This window comes from Homalodisca vitripennis, chromosome 8 (assembly GCF_021130785.1).
Source record: "Homalodisca vitripennis isolate AUS2020 chromosome 8, UT_GWSS_2.1, whole genome shotgun sequence".
Classification (NCBI taxonomy): domain Eukaryota; kingdom Metazoa; phylum Arthropoda; class Insecta; order Hemiptera; family Cicadellidae; genus Homalodisca; species Homalodisca vitripennis.
Window position 1 is genome coordinate 20404106 of NC_060214.1, and position 12113 is coordinate 20416218.

At 35.8% G+C, this 12113-nt stretch overlaps 1 protein-coding gene across 5 annotated transcripts in view; it reads right to left on the reverse strand.

Annotated features, from left to right (window-relative positions):
• The window catches only part of LOC124367405, a 254170-nt gene extending 245411 nt beyond the window's left edge, over nt 1–8759 (reverse strand). For all 5 annotated transcript variants that reach the window (XM_046824200.1, XM_046824199.1, XM_046824198.1 and 2 more), the window contains exon 1: nt 8642–8759. The gene's annotated coding sequence lies outside the window, so the exon portion shown is untranslated. The remainder of the gene's footprint in view (nt 1–8641) is intronic.
• Nucleotides 8760–12113: the final 3354 nt, after the last annotated feature.

The following is a 12113-nucleotide window of genomic DNA, read 5'->3' on the forward strand; positions in this document are numbered from 1 at the left end:
AGCTCCAGGAAATGAACATTTTCATCACTTATTACTTAATTAGGCTATTGTTTAATTAAATATCACTTAATAAATTAAGTGTTTTCAATCGACATTGTTCCACTTTTATACAAAACAAGAGTCTTAAAAATGTAACTATGTACATAATATAAAAATATAATTTTTTACCTACAGCTATGCTTGCTTGAGCTTACTCCAAAATTTATAAATTTCCTACTTTAAACGTGCGCAATTCCTCACGAATTGATCTAAAAATTGTACTTCTTTTTTCTTTTGCAGTCTTTGGTATGACTATCCTAAAATACTCGAATTTCCAACAAAAACTTTATTTCATTTACTCAAATCTCGGTTTGGCAAGTTTTGTAAAGCGTAATTTTCATGAGAGCATTCGAATATCTTTGATGCAATAGTCACGATTATAAAAAAATAGTTTTGACTGGTATCGGAGTCGAGGCGTTGCCATTGTGGCAACGGTACAAAACATCCGCTGTGTCCACCCGCCTGAGGCAGCGAAGGAGAGCTGGTAGAGTCTCCATTGGTAACACTGAATGCCTCCAGCTGAAAGACCCGAGACGGCTGGACAAGAGATCAATAGATGGGAAGAGTCGATGGCAGGCAAGCTCAATGCTGGAGAAGTACGTGACAGGAGTACAGACACGACTGGTACCGGAGTCGAGGCGTGAGTGGTTACTGCCATTGTGGCAACGGTACAAAACATCCGCAATTACCATAGTCGTTCCAGGGCAGCTCTTGGAGTGTCTGAAGGTCATTTGAACATTTAGATATATTTAAAACTGACAAAATAGAATTACTATTGAAGGTTTAATTCTTTTCTTGGAGAGACTCCCTTTTTTAGCCTTTATCTTTCTGACTAGTCCTCAAGGGCCTCTAACCTCTAACCTGTGTAAATGTTTCATCAAATAGAATACAATCACTCATGATGTTGAGATTTATTAATCCATAAATTAAATAACCACTTTTGTGACTACAGTTTGATTTTAGAAGAAGCTGACTGAATATAAACCTGAGAAGACAGTCGCAACATTTCTAATGTTGTGGTTACAAATTATATACAAAAATTAAGTTAGATAAGACTGCTTCACTAGTAAAACCTGTTTGATGCTCTTTGTCTTTAGATTTGCACCGTTTGTATGGGTTTTATATTGATGTCCTTTCCTTTTTCTGAGAAGACACAAGATTATGTCCCTGGTTCATGTCCGGTTAGACGGTCGGTTTAGATTGATGGTGCTAACTTATAGCCATAGGACTCATCCATCTAAACGTGTATTAAAATTTAAGACGTAGGCCTATTCATTCATACAAGCTACAGTTCTTACTTCGAACTCGAGTTTTTTTTTAGTTTGGAATAATGTTAGAATCAGACGTGTCACTTTTATACGGAATTCAAAAGTTCTCATGTCTTTCAAAGTAAACATTTTCGAGCGTTGGCTGAAACTGAAACAATACATTGAAAAAGTGTTCAGAATGTTTAAAGCCCGAAGTGAAATACCTTACAAGACATCTTCATAACTGGAGCTTACCAAAGTCGAGGAGCGTTCCTCGGTGGAGGATACCCACCAGAAGTAGTCCTCGAGGGCGGGATTTAAACCGTTTCCAATCCGGACAATTGGCATCTGGATAATTTGGGGCCAGGACAAGTTTGATGGGCGATGAGATGAGATAAGGAGGCAGGTGTGACTGCGGAGCGTTGCCCCCTGAAATTGCAGTCATCCGGCCGACGAGAGCGAGATCATCGCACTCAACAGGAACTCGGTCACTCAACGAGTGACCTGTCTTTAAAACCCATTTGCCTCAATAAAACCCTTTCTTGTTTCTTTCAAGTTCTCGGGAACTGATGTAATTCAAAGGTTGTCATGATTGAATTCTCTGCAGATCCGATGAGATGTAACCGAAATTATTACACAAACGAACATACATCTATTTGACCTTAAGTTCTTCACTTGTTTAAGAGGAACCTATACATTAAGTTGCAAGTCTCTTGGATACTTATACAAAGGGTTGCCACCCAGAGGAACAGATAGACAAACATACTAACTGCCCTTTGACCCGAAAACCAACAGGGTTTCTTTAGACAAAGAGGAATGTATACCAAGTCTAAAGTCTCTATGACTAGAGTAGAGGACAACTATGCGGGTTTAAAAAGGCACTTTCGGATCGTTAAAAAAAACGAGTCTCTGGTTTGTATCATGTAATAAATACAAAAGTACACCAAGAACTTCTTTTCTGGTTCTAAAAATCATTATTTCAATATTAGAACAGTTCCTTGTATCAATTCTGATGGTTATTTTATTGAATTTAGAACCAGTTCAGTTGAAATAAACAGCTCATAAGCAATAATCGTAATTGTATTTCCAATTGGAACTAAGTGATATTACGAAGTTAGTTATCTTAACTAATAGTATGAATGCGAAAGTGAGTTTGTTTATTTGCTACGCTTTCGCGAGCAAGCTATTCAACCGATTATAAAGAAATTAAACATGGGCATTCTTAGAGTCACTGGTTAACACGCGGTTATTCTTCATTCGGAAATCCCTCCGAGCTACGTCGCACTGGGAGCTAAAGTTACGAAAACTCTCATCTTGGTCTCTCAAGTTACGTTACAGCAAGCCATTATTATTAATGTTAAAGTTCTGTGTAAACGTTGTTTTATGACAGCACAACCAGATGTTTAATAATTTAACCACTATTTCAATTTGTTTACGTTTATAGTGTTTACTCTAGGTAAAGCATAGAGTAAGCTTGATAGAAACAACACTTATTTCAACCTTTTCTGCAGCCGCTGTTAGCACAGAGTGATAGAGTATCCAGATAAAAAAATTTAAAGTGTTACTTAAAACATTCTTTAGAAAATATTAAGATTTGCAGTGCTTGGTTACTGTAATGCAGATAAGTTACTAAGACAAAGTTACTACTTAACTTTTACTATAACTTAAAACTGTTATAAAACTATCTTAGTTGTTTTTTCATAGAAGAAGGTTTCTCGGGCCTGTTTATGTATACATTTTCTCGAATAGGAATCATGGTAGAATCAACTATGGAAAATAAATACTAAGACCGGAGTAAATTACAATAGCCATAAATATACACTTTTTGACAGAATGTCTTTAATCGTGGCAACAAGATTAACTCAACATGGCGTCGGAAATGTAATTCACTGGAAAAAGAATTGCTCAGACACGTGCAAAAGTCTGCGAAATTGCGTGCGAAGCCGAGGGTTACTGCTAGTTGATGCAATAATTCTGTTAAAATGGATCAGTCATTACCAAAATATTGAGATCTAGCTTATCTCTGAGTACCAAATCAATTTGAGAAATGCTATATTCAAGATTTAAAAACCCCCAATATTTACTCCCCGTGGTGAATACTAGTATGTAACACGAATTGAATGTAAAAATATTTGATTAGCAAAATTAACTAATTTCTAAAAAAAATCATTCGAAAATTCAGTTATTAAGAATCATAAACTCGTCTTGTAGAAAGATGAATGTTAGGAGATAACCCCATACACTATTCATAAATGTCTGCCATACATCTTAAAAGCCTATTTGAACAAACTTTAGCTCCACTAATTTAAAAATGATGCTTCAGATTAGCTATTCTGAATCATTCTGAAATAGAAAAGCAAAACGTGGAAAAAAATAGACACTCTTGATAGAAAGTGATTCAGAAAATTTCGAAGAAACCAGCTTGCCTACGGCTAAACTGACTAACTATAATTTTGCCATCGTCTCTGAAAGTTTCGAATCCTCTTCCAGCACCTCTCTTCCGAACCTGTACAAAGGAGAACATAACAACTACGGACAGATAGCTCCTTCCCATTAGGTCGGTGAAAGCTTGTACACGGTGATAATTGTCTTGACCACACATCTAGGACCTCGTAAACGTATGGCTGTGCCACTAGCGAACTCTGGTGGACTACACTGAACTACAACACTGATAACCTTAAACAGAATGTATGCAGGTTTGAACCCGTTTGATTTCGTCCATCCGAGAATTTTCGTATCGAGTCATTTTTAAAAACTGATCTTTTGTCTGATAAACTCTATTAATTTATTATTTCCTGTCAAATTCTCAAACTAGCTTATTGTATCTGTACCATTTTGTTATTTTCATTTCTCCTATTTTATGTAATACATTTTATACTTTTAGTTACGAATTCTTTGACCGAATACTCACATTTTTAGTACCACAATGCCCTCGCAGTTCTGCTTGATTTTAATGTTTTTGTATATTTTGTATTTTTTACAAATGATAATGCATCGCACACATGACTCAAATTATCTTTGCTGAATAAAACAACCAGAAGTGTCTGATGTGTACTGTGAATAGCTATTCCATCCTAACTATCCTATAATATTATGAATGCGAAAGTGAGTTTGTTTGTTACGCTTTCGCGCGTTAACTATTCAACCGATTGTACTGAAGTTTTACATGGACATTCTTAGGATCCTTGGTAATATATAGGCATATTCCTAATTTGTAAATCCCTCCGGGCTACGCCCTAGTGGTCTCTAAGGTTGTGAAAATCCCACCTTGGCCTCTAAAGTTGCATTACATCAAACAAATGTTATTCATTGAAATAACATGTTGAATAACCAATTGTTCTATATAAAGATTGTTTTACGATAACACAACCACACGTTTTTAATTTAATCAATTTAATTGTAATTTAACCACTATTTTTAATTTCTTTAGATTTATACTGTGAAATCATAGAGTAAGCTTGATAGTAACAGCACTTCTATTCAAACTTTTATTCAAACCGCTGTTGAGCACAGAGTAAGAAAATATCCAAATAAAAAATCAAAAGTTTTAAAAACGTTCTTTCACCTTTACATTTTAGTAAATATTAAGTATGCAGTGTTTGGTAAATACTGTAATGCAGATATCAAAGACAAAGTTACTACAACAGCCATAAATTATGCACTTCTTGATCGATTTTCTTGACCGTGGCAACAAGGCAAACTCAACACTGGCATCGTAAATATAATTCATTCGAACCACAAATGCTTCATACACGTGCAAACCTACGAAATCTCGTGCAAAGCCGCGGGTAACTGCTAGTTAACAAATAAATTATGGCTGAAACGGAACAACTCTAAAGACGTTGTTGTATATTTGATGTAACTGAGATATACATCACATCTTAGACAAAAACTCTAATTTCTGACAAACTGCAGAGGTTTAGCAACTTTTCTGTAAAACTGGTTTAGAACTAAAACAATTCTCTTCGTTAAGATGTTTATAAAAACTAAGTTTTACAGCAGCAAACGTTTTATAAGGTTTAGGCTTATAGTCCAAAGTAAAAGTCAACGTAAAGGCATATATCATAAAATATTTTACCACTACAACACAGGCTATGTTAAGAAAGTCAGATTTGTGAAGTGTACGCAATCCATATTCCATCAATAAGATGAAGGACTTTGGCAATGCAACTTAACGTGATATTGAATACATTACTTCGTGTCAACTAATAAACAACTAAGTTACATAAGTTCAGTATTTTTAACATTATCTTACATTTTGAAAGATTGAAAAGAGGCGAAAGCAATGGAAAATGAAGAAAAGCTATATTATGATCAGAGAGGTCATTACAGAAATGGATTAAAACCTTTGAACTTATTGGACGTCCTTGACTTCGAATGATGTCACCTTCATCCTTACATAATCCATCGTTTTAGCTTGTCCAAGCATCAGTTAACTTCTACATTTCAGTACGATAAGTTCAAATTCTTTTCCAACTTCTTTTTTGCATAAATTGTTGAACACTGATTACCAAGAGCCCTGACCTTATTTTATAGTCCTTTGAAGGCTCCATAATTCGATCTGTATGCATTTACCCACAAAGGTCCACAATCTTTGCTCTCTCGATATTTGATTCAAAGACTGCAGATCGACCCAGGGTGTCCAGATAGAAGTGGCAGAGACAGTGTTGTGAAAGCCAAACACACCCACTAAACAGACCTTGGTCTGCAACAGCCTCCGGGAACCGAATGTCATGTTGTGTACGTAATATAGAACACTCATAGTGGAGTGGGTGTCGTGAACATATCGTTGAGCACGGCCATTGAACACTCACTGTTCACCAGAGAGCTGTATCTGTCAGGATAATGAGGCCACGTCATATCATGATCACGATTTAATGATCAAAACTTACGTTTCATAATCGCAGACCTTTTCAAATACGGTTTGGTCCTTTGGAACCGACAGGCTTCCAGAAGAATAGGCTTCCAGATGAATAGGCTTCTCCAGGATCGTTATAAGCAGAGCTAGGCCCTCTTGATTCGTGGCCTTGTAAGTTCAAGAAGGTGGCGAATTTCCCATGAACATCCAAAATCAGTGGAGTTCAAAAATTATAAATCATATTTTATAATAGCATATTTTATTGACGTAATCATTTCTGCATTTCGGTTGAGTGAATGAGCCATATTCATATAGAGCACAAGTATTGAGAAACCTGTCGCATAAGCATTACAGTTTCTTGTCCAGTTCTACATGGAACATATCTAGGTTACAAGGTCTACAGGAATGGGAAATGGTAGTGCTATCGGAATAGTGAAGGAGGAAGTGGACCTGAAAGTATGATCTTGTCACGATAGCATTGCACGTCCGGAAATATGGAATTGACTGATGTACCATTGTTCTTGGGATAGAGCCAAGGAATGAAAAGATGAAAGCTTTGAAACTAAGGTTAAATGCAACTTTATTGCCAACTAAAGAAAGTTATTTAAACGTCATCAATGTTACAGTGCATCTTTTAAATCTTTGTATTCGTTTACATATTGTAAAATATTTTCATTTATATAAAAATTAACTAACCTAGTAGAACTTAATTTAGGTATCATTGATAGACAATTTCACAGTAATGTTTGACTATCTCACCAATCGTAGCTAACATTAAAATCCATTCACCAATAATTAGTTTCGCAAACTGCTGGTTAACGACCAGTTTAAACACTAACTGTTGAGTCGGACAATTTTGTTACTTCTTCTGTGCGCAGATACTTTCTGTGAAAGGTAACGCCCGTGCTTTACATTCAGTGATAGCAGATTCACTCAAAGTACTTCAAATCGAGATACGAATGTTAACTTTACGAAGAAACATACCACTATTGTATAAGCGCTGAGTTCCTACAAGTGTGAAAACACTGCAGCTATTAAAAGCTAGTATACCAGGTTATTACTCATTTTGTTTACAATAGTTAAACTTTAAACGAATTTCGATAGCTATGTTTGTGGATTTTGTTTGTTTTGTTTGCTAGATTGATTAGTGATAACGAACTGTGTTGGCATCTCTTGGTGCCCAAAGGCAGACAGTAACTTAATAATAGGTAACACGCATTTCATTCACACTTACACTCTTAGTTCATTCATATCAAAAGCCTCCATTCTTTAAAATATTTGTTTTAAATTATTCTCTAGAACGCAACGCTGAGGAGCTGTTTCATTATTAAATATTGCAAATATATTGTTGAGGCGGTCTTGATCTTTTTTACCAATTATATTTTTGGCCATTAAGTGCCTAATATTTGTATACAAAACTTCTTATACATTTTTTGGTACCATATCTGATATAAGTGTAAGATAGATATCGTGGTACGTATAGTATTTAACTCGATTAAAACTTTAAAATGTGTCTGAAAATACTCTGGGCGGTTTGATTACATAGCATACATAAAATGCAATACTTTTCACATAGATACAAATTTAAAGCAAATTACTATTAATTTTGCATTAGTACATTCAATTAGTTCAATTTCCTCTGTCCCATTGAAATTTCTATGAAAGTCTATTTGTAAAAATATTTACATAAGTATAGCATTTTATGATGTTATTTGAATGGAACTACTTCAAACCATAGGTTAAACAAATATTTAATAACTAATAGGACGTCTGTTATTTTAAACTCCGTTATTATTTTGTGTTATATGTAAAGATTCTATAAAAACACTATTATGTAAAATTGTAAATTGCCTTAAAATGTATTGTTTACATTGATCTTAACAATAAACCTATTTTATTAATACTGTCTGTAATTCAGAGAGACTTTAACGCTTGTTAGAAGGAAGCTTCATTTATTGATTTCTTGGATTTAATTAAATTTAATTAAATTATAAACCCTACCATAAATTGAACTAATTTCGACCATTGTTACCGCTGTTCACACAGTAAAGTAAACAATTTAATAATTTTCCAGGTAAAAAGATAGAAGCATTGTCAAAGATTAATTAGTGATCACTTGAAAATATGTGAATGTATTAAGATTTTCTTTGATCGGATATATCGGTCATAAAATAATTTTAATTGTTTTAAATTTTATTAATTATCCGTAAGTTAAATTTGACTAAATTTATATTAGGTGATACGATACTTTCAGGCACAGTGAGATTTATTTCAGTAACAATACGTAAGCCTCGGGGTTGTGTCCCAGGAAAGGTTTAACCTAAAAACGCATAAAGATAGCCTGGGCGATCAGAAAAGGTTATAAACATTTTCCACTATCGGTTGTCAGTGTGATCATTTTTCTCTCGACTTAAAACTTAGAGCAAGTCAGGGACAATGGGCAGATTAACTAGATCACTACACAATACCGCATCCATCTTAGGGCATTAGGACTCACATCTAATGAGAAGGTGGCAGTCGCCGTATTCCGTATAGCACTACACTCCGCGGCGCGCTTGCGTCCGACCAGCTGGAGCGACTCGGCGCAACTGTCTGGCGCTGGCCTCTGACTCCACGACCGCGGCTAGCTGGTCGCTCGACAGCTGCCCACTCCACGCTCGCCCAAAAAGGCAAAGACCAGTCGACGTCCGTCTCTCTTCCTCCGGCTCGGCCCCAGCTAGCTGCAAGATTGCAGTCTCCAATACGTTCGGTTCTGGATATTTCATGCGGGAATTGAACCACTAAAATGGCATGCACGTTGGTCTTCTGCAGGCAGTTGCTGACCTAGGACTTTGAGATCGTTCAATGCAATTCTGCAAATTGGGATTGCAATAGTGGTCTTTTTATCCCACATGCAGTGTTAATATTACAGGATTTTTAGGACCAAGTCAGCAGATGTACAAAAATTATGGTGGTCTTTCAATATTTTTTTATACTTATAAGGCAAAACTAAGCTCATCGGAATGTAACATAAAAATGGATTTTTTGACCCTCAGTGACACCTCTCTCACTCTTCTCAGGAGGATGATCCATTCAAGAGTGGGTGAAAAATCTTCACAAAAATTAAAGATAAATTTTCTTACAGACGAGAATTCTGCAAATTGGGATTTCAATATTCGTCGTTTTGCCCAATATGCAGTGTTAATATTGTAGAGAAGTTACATTTTTATGTGGACTTTTTTGAGGACAGAGCATTTACAAAAAATGTGGCGGTCCTTTCATAATTTTACATACTTATAAGTTCAAACTAAGCTCACTCTTCTCAGGACGATGACCCATTCAAGAGTGGGTGAAAAATCTTCACAGAATTTTCAGATCAATTTTCACACGAAAGAGAAAAGTTATATTACAATAGTCAGGAATTGCTAGAAGGTTCAAAATCACAGCTATGTATTGTAGCAGAAAGATGCGTTGCAACAATGCTAGATCTACCTGTACTGAATCGCGCTAAATGTATCTGGATAAATAATATACACCAAGATGGTAAAATCCAGTCACAAAATCTTTGTCCATTCCCTGATTCTGGCTTCTGTATCTTCAATTTGACTCTTGAACTTGATGGATTACTAAGCACTGAAAATAACCGTAACTCATTGATGGACTTTTGGTCTGGCCTTTTACTTTTTCAATTAGGATTAGAAGCTGAAGAAATCCATAATTGCACTTGTCCTGAAAGAACCTTTTCGCTTGCCTCCTTGTGGTAGGATATTCGGGATGAGTAGGGTTGGTTGTATAAGACCACCTTCTGTCGAGGGTTAGCATGGTCTATATCTCGGTCATGTCACCTTGGAAGATGGGGGGGAGGGTAGCTCTGTCTCAGCCTCTTCCAGTCAGGGGACAGTACTTACTCTTGTCTAATATGCAACCGCCTTGAACACTACTGGACCTCCACCCAACTATTATCCTCCTCATTATATTAGACCTATAAATCACCCTTTACATATATTGACATTTGCTGTAAGTGATGTATTGCTATGGATACCCATGTAGTTGTTCAGATAAAAGTGACACAAAAACATAAGCCAGTCAAAAGCAAATTCCTTATAGTCTAACAGAAAGTCCACAGTGGAATAAATATTGTCTAGGAGACCGTTGCATGGACAATTGGTGTGATGCAAATTGTTATAGCCAAACAGGATTTTTTAAGTGGAAAATGTAATTGAACTGTTTTGACTTAAAATCCATTACAGTGTTCAATAGTGTTTGTTGTTGCTTCTACAACAATTTTACTATGACGTGTTTAGGATTCGATTATTACCTTCGGATGGGGAATCGTAGCATTTCAATTGCAGATGTCTCAAGTCGGGTTTGAGCAAAATAACAATGACAACTTGGCAGAATACTCGTATATGGAATTTTCTAAATTCATCACTAAAAATTAAACAAAACCCACGTGTTCTTCTCTGCGCAGTATGTCTATCATACATTATGAAACTTTAAACTCTTAAAAAGACAAGTGTTTACAAATAAGTTCAAAACACGAATATATGGTGTAACTTAAGATAACTGAAGTCACACCCTTATTTTTTGTTTAAAGTTTGTTACAGCCTATTGCCGCACTTAGCTTTTACATTAGTTTGTGCATGTTAATGTATAATGGGTTTTGACACCTGAAAAAGAGAGAATATTCCAATACTCGAAACGTTAAGTTATGTTTTTCTCATATAACAATGAGAAATGTCCGACGTCTTATTATGCTTTCAAACCCATATACAAGGACGTACCCAGAGAGGGGGCCAAGGGGTCCGGACACCCCCCAAATTCATAATTTTTCAATTACTTTCTTTGTTAGCGATTATTATTAATGAAATACTTCAGTATTACTGACATGAACTACTGAAAGATCGTTCTCAACAAAGAAAAGAGACAAGAAATTTTCAAGGAACAAAATGGGGCCTTACTCTCTGTCCACTACGGGGAAATATCAGTTGTCTGATCTGGACCCCTCCCCAATTTTTTTCTGGCTACGTTCTTGCTAATATATCTGACAAAGGATTTTGAATAGATCTCTTTTTAAAATTGTATGGGTCGCATGAGTACGTCAATCACTGCATACAAGTACGCCCAGCGTGTGGGCGTACATGACATGTGGTTGTCAAACAAATTGTTCATTTGATCTTGTTCGCATCATCGTTGAAAGGCTATCACGTTTTGCACATGTTATTTCATTTAAATGTGAGGTCTTACCACCACCATTTAAATTAGTAATGTTAAATTTTCAACTTGCCTAGCTCAGAAAAAATAAAGCTGAAGAGAAACAGTTAATTATAGCACGGCCCGAAGGTCAGCCCTAGTATTATCACTCAAAGCACTTAGTTCTACACTAGGGAACCCTGTTGACTGGTCTTAGGAACAAACTTCAGTAATACGTCTAGATTTAGACCGTCACTGAGGGTTAAAACAAATTGCACAAGAAACGTCGTCAAACCCAAACCGACCATTTGATTTAATATTTTGCGTGATCCCGAACACTAGTTTATAGTGGAGAAGATTACTGACAATCTCCATACGAATAAATAGACAATGGTTGAAAAGGCGAATTTATTTCCGAGCCAGTCCTATTTGTTTAATATAGGCAGGGCAAATCATGAATGCGGGTACAGTCATTAAAACACACTCAGATCGTTTGATAAAGACGTCAATAAAATTATATTGCCATTAATTAAATCGTTAATAGAGATCTAAACTACGGACACAGACAGGACGTGGTCAGGATGTACCGTACTAATCTGACTACATTATCTGTATTTGCATTGCAGAACTTCTATGTCCACATAATTGTATTTATTCAATACAATTACTCGTAACTGAATTAATTTTCATGCATGAATGATTAGAACATATTATCTCATCTTTTCTGCGAATCCATTTTCAATCAGTTGGAGAGTCGAATGGTTTGAATGAGTTTTTTGTATGGTGGATTTTACAAC